Below are 12794 nucleotides of genomic sequence, written 5' to 3'. Positions count from 1 at the left end.
CGCTCTTTTATGCAAACGCACACTCTGGGATTTGGTCTGCTGGGTTTTCTTTTTTTTGGGTTGGTAGATTACTCCTGTCTGTTCCCACAGTGTAGCTGATGTGAAGAACAGCTGGATGGGAGGGAGGGAGGGAGGGAGGGAGGGAGATAGAAAAAAGCAACGATGCAACGTGGCGTTTTCCATTCTGCCTGGAAGCCACGGTCCAGCCGATGATGGAGAGAAGAGGAGGAGGAGAAGAGGGAGGAGGTGTCATTACACCGTGAGACTCTCTGTTTCCTCCTCCCACATTTCTTATCCTCTTTTTTAACCTTTCTTTTTCCTCAGTTTGTCAACTTTTTCTGTCTCCCTTCTTTTATTCCCCCCCCCTCCTCTCACATCCCATCTTTTTTTCCTCACCCCTCCTCTCTCACTCCCCCTGCTCACTCTCTCTCTCTGTGAATACGTGGCAGTTGTCTATCTGTGTTTGAGTGTCTCAGAGAGATGTGTGTGTGAATAGCTGCAATTATTTTCTTTTTCACTTGCCGGTAAATTATCCATCTGCGACTCTGCAGGATTAAACGTGTTGAGATCTAATGTGGTGATGTGCTCACAGACACTTCAAGCTTAAGGAGCAACATTATTAAATACTATGAAAACCATTGGAGTCCCACACATGTCTCTGTGCCACATCATGCACTCGAAAAAGAAAAGACAGGAAGAATAAAAACACTGATCTGTGAGAAAAAAGAAAGTATTTGGGCTCTTATCAGACAAGCTGAAACAGATAATACAAGAGAGCTCTTATATAGAAAGCTGAGAAGTCCTCTGAGATAGTTTTCTAAACAGAAATATCTAAGAGACTTTGCTCTTTAACTGGTTCTTTAATCTGTATGAAGAAAGACAACCATGCTTTTTGGAAATACCACTTATGCAATTAAAATGTCTTTTATATAGCAATCGGTGGGGTGGTTGTGATGGCGATCCTTCCAACCGCTGATGACTGAGTTGGAGGATGGTGGCTGGATGCACTCCAGGTTTTCTGCTTTGCTATGGTGTACATTGTATTTAATGTAAACTGTGGACTGTTTTAGTGTATGTTTTGCATATTTATATTATATTATATCCATAATAGTGCTGATAAAACTTCATACCAAGTTTAACTAAGACTGGATCAACATCGTCTTTTTGACTTGTCATGCCAGGAAAAGCACAGATGTTACTAATAACATTGATGTTTAATTCAAGTGTCCCAGTAAGACATGACACAAGACTAGGACCCTAAAACTGAAGCAGCTAAATGCTTCATCATTCTTGTTAATAATTTACATCTGTGCTTTTGCTACCATGACAAGTGACCAAGTAAACTGCTTTTCTTTTTTAGATTAGAAAGGTACTTATAATATAATACAATTTAACTTATGTTCACGTCTTCATTACTTCTGGCTACAAGACAACATTTTTCTTTGAGGACAATACGCTTAAAGAAACTGTAAAAGTTAAAGAAAATGCCACACCAGCATAAATTTAGTGAACAATAATTGGAATACAGAAAACTTTATTTCTCCAATGATGTAATACACCAAGTTTGATGAAGACTGTAAGAAAGGTGGTAAAAGAAAACATTTATAGGCCTCACAGTCAAGGATTGTAAAATATACAGTAATTTCATGAATGTATTAAGTTTAGCTGGAGTCAACTCTACAGTATGTGACCCAATTTCAAAGATCAAGATAGACTACAAGTTAATGTTCGAGTAAACCCAACAAAGGCTGAATATTTTAACTTTTTAGAGTTTGTTTTCCTCCCTCCTTTCTTTCCAGGGTTACCTGTATGTAAAAAGTAAACTTTACAGTGTGTGTCTCAAAGTGTAAATGAGAGAGAAGGGTAAAAGGAGAGAGGGGTGGCTGAAGACAGCAGAGGACTTAAACCCAATAACAAAGATCAAAGCTACTTTTTCACTACTATTTCCTCTCACACTGGCCATTAAAATGATTACTACTGTACACTAAGGGACAGGGAGCCTTTTCACTTTGATAGATGTTTTGCCTTCAGTCAAACTCAGCCTCCTCCTCCTCTTCCTGCTGCTGCTGCTGCTGAACTCACAACAGCAGAAGCACAACATTTAAACACAAACACATAAAGGGGGATTTTGCCTCAGATGATCATACTTTAAGGTGTGAATTACATGTTTGTTGTATAGCGTCTCTCATTGGTCAACCGGACAAAATAGAAATGAAATACTTAAATAGAAAACTTCATAGCACCCTCAAGAATGAAACTAAATAAGGAGAACCATTATAAGATCCAAATAAAAGTTATTATTGCCAACATGATTTCCTCTTTCCTCTTAGTTTCTTTGAAACAGAAGTTAATTGCTGTACATTTTTCTGAGGAATCAAGGGACCACTGTGACCTACAAGTCAAGGGTCACATAACCAACACGGAGTAGCTGAACTATAGCACTAACACTTGTGAGCTAATCTGCTATCATGTGGTCTCTTGCCTCTGCTGGCTGTGTGAGCTTATAGACCAACTGGCTGTGGGTTTGACAATGTTGTTTTCTAAGTTTCTATTTTAAAAGATGTTAGAATTCCAGAAGAAATTGCCAGAGATGCTCAAGTCTGTGAGCTAGAGTCCAAGTCAAGTCTCAAGTCTGTGAGCTAGAGTCCAAGTCAAGTCTCAAGTCTGTGAGCTAGAGTCCAAGTCAAGTTTCAAGTCTGTGAGCTAGAGTCCAAGTCAAGTTTCAAGTCTGTGAGCTAGAGTCCAAGTCAAGTTTCAAATCTGTGAGCTAGAGTCCAAGTCAAGTCTCAAGTCTGGGAGTTAGAGTCCAAGTCAAGTTTCAAGTCTGTGAGCTAGAGTCCAAGTCAAGTTTCAAATCTGTGAGCTAGAGTCCAAGTCAAGTCTCAAGTCTGGGAGTTAGAGTCCAAGTCAAGTCTCAAGTCTGTGAGCTAGAGTCCAAGTCAAGTTTCAAGTCTGTGAGCTAGAGTCCAAGTCAAGTCTCAAGTCCGTGAGCTAGAGTCCAAGTCAAGTCTCAAGTCTGTGAGTTAAGTCAGGAAGTCAAATCTCAAGGGTGGCTAGTGTTCGGAAGGGAGAGGAGAGGTGTGTGCTGCCTGTGACGTCACAGGGATGAAAGGGAAACAGCTGGACTACAAACAAGCTGTTATCAGGCAGTTCAGAGCAGTGTTTTCTGTGGGAGATGGGAAACAGGCAACATTTGTGTTAAATACACTAGAACAGATTTCTGCACAATATGCAGTGGAAGTAGTAGTAGAATAAAGTAAATATAGTATTGGTTACATGTTCATGCATATACGCAGATAGACAGTGTTTACTGTAAGGCAGTATAGAAAATGTATTGTTTGCTTGTAATACTGTTGATCCAGCATTTGAATAAAACTATACTGTTATACTGAGTCTTCTTCAGTTTGGAGTAATTGGACAGCTGAATGCTTAAAACGTAACAGAGCAAAGTGTTCGAGGTTAAGTCTGTGATTTAGTCGTTCCTCAAATCTGACTCAGCTCTGGCTGAGCTGCCACACGCTGATAAAACCCTGATGGATGGGTACAGGCTATAATTACGCCGACCCAGAGGACAGCAGATGAGCTCACTGCCTGACCACTGGTTTCAGTCCAGGTTTGTAGAGATTTGTAAAGGACACGCTGTCGCCCACAGTAAGTGTCCGAAATCATTGGGTGTAAACATAATTATCCAGAAGGGAAATGTGAAGACATCAGAAATTTGTGGTCAGACAAAATCTGCACAGGTGATGACAAAACCTGTTATTGTTGCATGTCTTTTGATTTGAACACATGTGGTTTACTAGATAGCAAATGGACTATGGGTTTCCCATGGATGGTAGTTTAAAACCATCTCACAGGCAGAGATGGTTGAAAACATGTACATAGCCAGCTGTAAGAAATGTTTTTTTGCACGATACCACATGCCTGATAGCTGTTAGCATCACAGTTTGGTCCTCAAACTATATAATGATACTGTGAGACAGTGTGGAATAAGACACATTTCCTCTGGGTTGACTGAGTCAAAGCAGCAGACGTCAGCAGCTGCAGATAGTTTGGTGATGTGTAAACCAGAGAGCTAAACTGCAGCTCGGAGACAGCGTACACACACACACACACACACACACACACACACACCACATCAGGGAATGAGACTGCAGGCCGTGCAGTAAAAAGTAAAAGTGCTTTCAGCTCTCAGCACATAAAACTTGTTTTTAGGCTGAAGTGTGGATAGATGGAGGGCAGATCTTTATTTCTGCTTCGTCTCATTACACTGAGAACACATTCACTTCCTGCCAGACGGAAAGTACTTTCAAAAGAGCTGAGGGGTTGTCAGAAATAACTTTGCTTCACATTTGCTAGGAAACAGAACCCCTTAATTTTTATATTTTAAAATCCTCTTAAATATTATATTAAGACTACATTACACTTAATGCCCTTTAGTGCTGCTCTTATGGAAACCATCCGGGCTTTAATAACTTAATTTTGGGTCAAAGTAAGGTAAACAGCATTTATTCCACAATAAAGGGAACACTGAGATATTAAACTTTGAGATCAAAGGGTATCTGAGTTTATATTGACGAAGGGCATCTATCGGCCCTTCATGGCATAGCAGATGCGGCCTCTGCTCTTCCTGTGCTTTTCCTGCTTTGACATGACAAGATGGATGATGTGAAATTTATCTGCTTAAGATGTGGTTTGAATATTGTGGTCTCTGCCTGTCATATAGCCTCACAACCTTTCTGGACCACTTAGTGATTAATATAAGTTTGGTTCAAGGTCTTTTTAATTGAATTTACTACACTAATAACCCCCCTGCAACCGCAGGATAAGCGGTTGATGATGGATGGATGGATGGACATCAATACCCTCTGATCGTCTTGTTTAAAGCCTAACAATGTAAAACACCATAGGGAAAAAAAACATCAGCTTCAAACTGGCTTATTTAGTACAACAGTAGTTTATCTAAGTTTTATCTAATTTTACATCTGTGTGAATAAGAAACACGGATGTAAGATTAGGCTTGTACAATCGCTTTTGTTGTGAAAGTACAGCAAACTTCCTTTCGTCTTTTTATTCTGATTTGGAAATTGGAATTCTGAAATTGAGTCAAATATTTTGTATAAGATTTTAGAGCGAATAGCCCTGGCGTCTTTTTTTTTTTGGCTTCTCTTTGTTTCTTTTAAAAATTTGATTTTAGGTATGCTTCTTCACAAACAGATATCAAAACTCACTGCCTTCACCTGCTGGTTCATACATGCTGTTATGCCCCACCCTTTGGTGGCTACACGGGGCAACACACAGACCCAAACTTAACACAGAAAACTCCTTTAAAACAACCAAATCAGTGGAATTTATTAACATAAGACAATAAATCAAGAACATCAAAAACACAAAGACATAACACAAAAATCCCTGGGATATAGGCAGCAAAACCAGCTGTCCCAGCTCCAAAAAGCATCCCTTCTGATGCTTGCACAGGAGCTTTTAAAGACCAGCAATCAGCCATAGCACAACAGGGAAACACATTAAGCCGTAACACATGCTTCTTCGCATGTTCAGCAAAAACACTAAATAGCTATCTGAGCTTTTAATCTCCTTCAGCAGAAGCACACAGGCACAGTACAAGACTCCCTCTAGCTTGTTGGGCTGCTGCTAAATGCCAACTAGATGTTAAATGTCACAATATTTGAGTCCAGTACAGAGAGCAGAAATGAACTTAAACTTCCAAGATAATGGGAATCCCATTAACACCATTAAGTAGGCTCAAAGTTGCTGACGAATTATTCATCAATCAAACTGAGTAATATCAGCCCAGGGCCAAACCCGACATTATAGGCTCCACTTAGTAGTGTAATTAATCTTTCATTGTGATTATCTTTGGCCATTACAGACCATTATAATGTAACCTTGCTGCTGCAACACACCGCCACAACACTCTTCCATCAGATAAAACCACATACAGTACATGTATACGTGTTTATGTTCATGTGCATGCTTGTGTTCATTCCTGTGATTCTGATGGTCTGGTTCATCTGCTTTTATCTATTTTTATCTCTTTTTCAGGCTTGATCTGTCTCCTTCCTGCCTTTTGAGTGTGTTTTGATTTGTGTGTACATTACATACATCTCTTTGCAGGTTGAGAATGGAGACAAGAACATGTTGATAGTGGGAAATCTAGATAATCCAGATCACATTCCAGTCTGAACTACCTGATCCAAAACTTAAAGACATCTGGATTTCTCGCCAAAACAAGACTGCTGAACAGGAGAACAGTAAATACCATATGGCTTTGTGTTGTTGGTTTTCTTAAACATGTGTCGACATTGCTCATGCCATGTGTCACTGCAGAGTTTGAGGCAAATGTAACAGCCCCCTTATTTAGTCTGATTTGCTTTATCAAGGTTTCGAGCCTGTTGAGTGATTGACATCTCCCAAACCCACTTGTTTGTTAGATTTGTTGCACCTGTTATGACGGGACAACTTCCACTTATCATTCGTATCAGTACATTGAGTTTGGTGACCTCAGCTCTGATATGTGAGGTGATTTTGGCGCACTGGGAATAGCAGAAATGTTGTTTACTGTACACAATCACAATGAAGCAACTGTAAAACAATGAATACATGTTAACGCGCTAACCTTATCATGCTAATGTGATAAATGAGTCATGATCAGTATATTAACATCCCAGTTCTTGTTAAAATGTATCACAACATAGGAAGTGTATACATGTTGACGTGCAAGTAGCGTGCTAAAACATTAGCTTTTAGCTCAAACCACAGCTGAGTACAACTGAGGCTGATAATGGCTTAGACTAATACATCTTAGGCTGAGCCAGCTCTGCCGACATCAAGCTGAGTCTGACAAAGTCCTAAACAGGCCAATGAGGATGAAAACCTTTAATTTAAATAACAGGATGGCCTTTGGTGCCACTTTTAGGACAAAAAGGCGGTTGTGAGGATCTGTAAATAGCTGTAAATAAAGAAATCTAAACCTGTACATTTTCCTCCATGCTGTGACAGACAGGAGGATGTAATTCCATTGACAGTATGCACTGACATGATACATTTCTTATGTTGTGAAGGTCTACATGCATTCCCAGAACAGGATGATGATGAAGTTTCACCAAACAGAGAGGAAATATACGGCAGAGACTCCCAGAGAGACGCGAAGCCGCAAGGTTGGCTGACTGTTTGCTCTCGTCAGTCAAACTGCACATTTCCCTGACTGGCTGTAACCTCCTGGTGATGGGTGTGTTTGTTTTGGCACACTGGACAGGATCTGACAGCCCTAACTACCCCACACCACCGCACCTTCACCCCAACCCATGGGACACCACACACAGACACGTATATTACCTGTCACTGGTCAGCTGTGTGTGTGTGTTTGTAGCAAGTTAACATGCTTTTATGCTGGCATTACCGCAGCTAAGCTTAATATAGCTGACAGTCCAGCTTCTTCATCCAAATCTGACACTGAGTCTGAGATGTCTTAGAATGGCCGCAGCCAATCATGATCAACACTAGACGGCCAAAAGTATGTGGACATCTGAACATTACACCCATAGGTGATCGTTGAACGTGTGATTCCCAAACATTGGCGATTACTCTGCTGCTGTGAGAGCCTCCACTCTTCTGCTTTCAGTCTTTCCACCAGAGGGTGAACCTGAGATTTGCTCCCATTCAGACAACTAGGAGGTCTAACACAGATTTAGGGCGATAAGGTCCGGTCACAGTTGGTGTTCCAGTTCCTCCCAACGGTGTGGATGGGGTTTAGGTCAGGGCTCTGTGCAAGTCAGTTAAGTTCTTCCACACCAAACTAGGAAAACTATTTCAGTATGTACCTGGCTTTGTTGTTTGGGCCAGTGTCTTGCCACAAAATTGAACAAAAGTGTACTTGGAGTTCCCTTTATTATGTAGTTTGAGCTCTATGGGCAGGGTTGTTATGTCTCTTCCTGAGTCGCAGCTGAAAACTAAAGGGGACAGAGCTTTTGCTGTAAGGGCCCTGAGGTCTGGGATGACCTGCCCAAGGAAATCAGACTGTCAGAGTCACTGTCTTCATAATGTACTTGTTTTTATTTCTTATTTTTTAATTTATCATTTACTCTGGTATTTTATTTGACCTTTCTCTGTGTCTCTGTGAAGCATGTTGTACTTTGTTTTGATAAGTTCTCTATAAATGAAGTTTATTATTTAAATTATTATGTGGAAGTAAGCGGCCTGGTCCAAACCAGGATAAACAACCCAAGACCACAGGTGTATGCAGACACCATATATGGTTATATAAATGAACACTTTTGGTCAAATAAAAGGCAAAATATGAAAATTAATGGATGTGGTCAACAACATAGCTTAGTTTTCAGAGCAACTCTTCACCTTTTTCAGGACACATTAATACATTCAAATAGAGCACAGATTTAATCAAGTAAATTTTCCGTGCTGTGTTCATTCAAAAGGACATTAAGTAAAACATTCGACATGCACAACAAAAGTGTGTTAATCACTGAGGATGGACTAAACATGGCAACCTGCTGGTTAACATTAGCTTTGCAATATAAGCAAACAGTCTGTATTTGCTTCAGTATATTACATTAATTGTTTCAACTGTGGAACAACAGAAGCCAATATTTGTCAGGGGAAATCTACGCACATATATCCCAGTGTGTTTGTAGTCAAGGAGAGGACAAATTTACAAAATGTGTTTTGCCTTTTCTGTTCTCTGGTCTTCAGCTTCACTGTGATTCGCGCTGTAGAGTTGGACACAGTCACACCTGCTTGTGAAAACTACAACAGCGATCTGCAGGTTATATGCCTTGCTCAAAGGCTGTCGGTCTGTGGATGCTAAGGAAGTGACACTCTACGGACTCCACACGGCTGCATCTGGTTCCCGCAGAGAAGAATTAATGAATATTATCAGATGCACTGAAGAGAGACATTGTTTGTGTGTGTGGGCGGGCAATATGATGAATCCAGTAACTGTGCTGACAACCCTGTTATCTGTGGAGTTTGTGCTGTACACAGTGAGTCTCTGTTCACCTCAGTGGCTGGTTCAAACTGAAGGGGCCAGCGAGGGACTCTTTGCCCTCTGCAGCGAGTTTGACGGCTTCTCCAGCTGCACAGCGTTTCCAGCTTGGCTGGGTAAGGATCCATTATCTGTGATACCATCTCTTGTTTATGGATATTATAATTCATCAATCATTCAAACAATGACAAACCTCTAGAGAATGAAAGGCTGGTCCAATCAGCTGTTTGGGCTTTTATTCTTGAATGAAAAGTCAAAAAAAAATTTTCAAAATTTCTCAACTAAAGTAAAACCTTATGTTGATGTCACTGGCCCTTAATGCAGTTGTGCACATTTTTATTATATTTGTATATAAGATAAGAAAATATAAGAAAACTTTTATTTGTCCCACAGTGGGGAAATTGCGGTCTATTGCGGTCTAATACACGTCTTGCATTAATGCATATGATTCTTCTAGGGCACACTTTATTATGGGTTTATAAGTAAGCAATTGCTTTATTAATGTGTTAATTTAAAGAACCATTTATTTATGACTCACTCACATTTATAACTGCAGACTTGATGACTTATTACAACCGGAGAAACGCCTTGGCAACCTGTTATCATCTAATAACTGATCTATAACGCCTTAATTAAGTATCAACTATAATTAAATCCACAAGTTACATTGTATAAACCCAATAGAAAGACTGCTTTGTTAGACAGCGGTACTGATAATTCTTCATTGTCCACCAAACCAAAAGTATGATTTTTGGTAGCCTAACATGCTAACTATACACATGCTACCAAGCTGACTTGCTAACATCCTGTCACGTTGACAGGATAAATATGCGCGTGTTAAAATGCTAAATGCAGCATGATAAATGGCTTATGTTAAATGTAATGCCTTCATGCTAACTATAGGGATGTAGATATGCTGAACAGCTGCAAACTACTTCCATGGTTCAAGAACGTCCCTAAACATGGCACCAAAGGCATTATGGGGTCTTTGACATAGTACTGAGGCTCAGGCATACCGGTAAGCGTAAAACCATATTAGGCAAGTGAGTATTTTGACCGTATCATTTTTATGCAAGCTGTATAAAGTTAAATGCTTATTTGATTTAAGCATATCAGGTATATTTGTGTAATGAGGGAGGGTGTGGCCTTAAGAGATCAACACCCTACATCAAGATTTGCATAATTAGTAGGCAGCTTCTTTTCCTTAGGCAAAATGGCCCGAAAAAGAGTTTAAAAAAGATTTAACTGACACTGAAAAGTCTTTCAGACGGATGCAACACTCATGAAATAGCTAAACTTTTGAGGCGTGACCACCAGACAATCAAACATGTTGTTGCTAACAGTCGACTGTGCCGCAAAAATCTCATGGAGAAGAAAGTAAGTATAACATTTTTTATCGTCTTCTTGCAGGTAGCTACAGTTTATCGTGGATGTTTCTGTCTGCTTCCAGTCTGCTGTCTCTGACTGCTGTGCTCACAGTCAGGCCTGCTCTGACCAGAGGGAGGAAGGCCAATGCTGCTCTGTTCCTCAACATCACCTCTGGTATAACACACAGTTTTACAGTTTTAAATACCATTGAACATGTGCAGATACAGTACATGCACCAGGGAGCTCCTTTACTTAACCAGTCATTCACAAGCCCCTGTACATACAACATACAGAATCATACATGAACATGCATTAAAGCAGTAGTTTAAATATATACATTTAGATACTTTAAAACTGAAACAGGTACGTATTTTGATCTGTTCAACTACATAATAGCTGTGGTTTTGCATGTTTTAGCCCATTAAGTAAAAATACTTTACATTACTCTTACATTATGAACCTCAATTTAAACATTATTTGAGAGTGGTAATAGATCACTGAGTAACGGGGAAATTTCATTTATGTATGTCAAAGACTTTATTTCCCCTTTATTTAAGATTTTTAGGTTCTATTTTGGTTCATATACTAAATACACATAAAACACATGCTTTTCAAAATCACATTGTAGGTTGATGTTCTGTGGCTTACCAATTACATTTAGACATATTCACTTGCAGTATGTTTGGGAACAATGTTCTACTTTTGTTTAATTAACTAGTGTTGCAATATGTAATTGGACGTTACATTTAATACCTCCTTTCCTCCTCTGCAGTTGCTCTCTGTGCCGGCTCTTTGATTGCTTTCTTGGTGTCCATCAAGCAGCAGGACCCTGAGCTGCTGCAGCACCTTGGCTGGACCTTCTACATCTGCTGTGCCACCCTGTTCTATGCCTCGCTGGTGACCGTCCTGCTGGGTGTCATTCACGGTGACGGTGCGAGAGTTGAACCGGTTGTGAGAGGAGCGGTTGTGGGCCTGTCTGTGATAGCAGCCTGACAACGTGACAGAAAACTGCATTGCAATGTATATACTGTAGCTGTCTTCCTTTTCTCCCTTATCTCCCTCTCTGGTCGGTTTCTTGTGCTGCTGTAATACTCAATCTGCCCCTTGGGGGATCTGTAATGTTTTATCTTTAAATGTGTGATTGCATAACTTGAAAAATGAAACATGAAAAATACCCATTTCAGGAAATATCCATCCCATGTGTTACACATTATAACCACTTGTCTTTCAAACTGAACCCTCAGTAATGGAATTCAGCCTGATTTGAACATGAACAGGGGAAGTACTTAGATTTTATACCTGAACCCTAACAGCTGATGAGGTGTCTGCTACGATGATCCTAGTCTGTAAGTTTGAAACATTAAACTCATGTAGGAGTGTTCTCCCACTCCTCCAAATAAAATCACACCAACTATGTGTTTCTGAGTCACAACACAGATTTATGATGATATGAAGAACTTGGAGAAAGGCAGAGGACACAGAAAAAGAAGAAAAAACTGCACTACTAATTATTCAACTCTAACCTATTGTATGTGAAAGTATGCTGAATGCAAAAGTAAACTGTCTTACCTCACTACCTGTGCTTGAGCTCCTTAGGGAGGAAATAAGTTGCAGCTAAAAAAGGAGGCTAATGCTGCTTTTAAACTATTAAAAGCTCTCAAGAAAGTTGGCACATCTTGATCACAGAGCGCCTCCTGGTGGTTGAAGCTTTGAGTTATTTTGCAACCCGTCATAACTTTAGGTTACAGTGAGTGAGAAGGGAAAGGTTCAGTCTGTTGTTCACAGGCTGGTTCGTCAGCACACAGTGACAGTTTACCTCTCGGTTAACATACTTTCTATCCAAACAGCCGGAAATGTGGTAAAAGACTGCAAACATGAGCAAAAAGCTATTTTTTGTAAGATCTCAAACAGGAGGGAGCACACACATCTGGCTTTCTGATGCTTTCAGGATAGTACGGGTTGCTGCAGAGAGAACAAATACAATTAATGTAGTAATTTACAGAAAATTATACTGACAAAACACAAATGAATTGTTGCAACAACTTCTAATATCAGAAAGGTGGTGTTTGTCTACATCTCAAAAACACATTTTTTAATTTATAATGTGAAACAAAGAAATGTCTCCTTGAAAATGAAGTCATTAGTTATACAGACATGATTTTTGACCATGCAAACTTATGTAACAGATGCAAATAAGTACTCTCTTATCATTTTCTATTAGGATAGACATGCGGATGTTCCTGCAGACAGAAAATACCAACTTAACTAAGACTGTCTGTGATTCCTGTATAGAAACTGTAAGTTTATAGAAAGTGGCTGATAAATTGTTTTTAGTAAATGTTTATTATCAATACACTTTAAATGAGTATTACTACTAGTAAAAGAAATAAAAAACAGTACACTGACA

This window comes from Micropterus dolomieu, linkage group LG19 (assembly GCF_021292245.1).
Source record: "Micropterus dolomieu isolate WLL.071019.BEF.003 ecotype Adirondacks linkage group LG19, ASM2129224v1, whole genome shotgun sequence".
Taxonomy (NCBI): Eukaryota; Metazoa; Chordata; class Actinopteri; order Centrarchiformes; family Centrarchidae; genus Micropterus; species Micropterus dolomieu.
Note: the sequence above shows the minus strand (reverse complement) of the source record.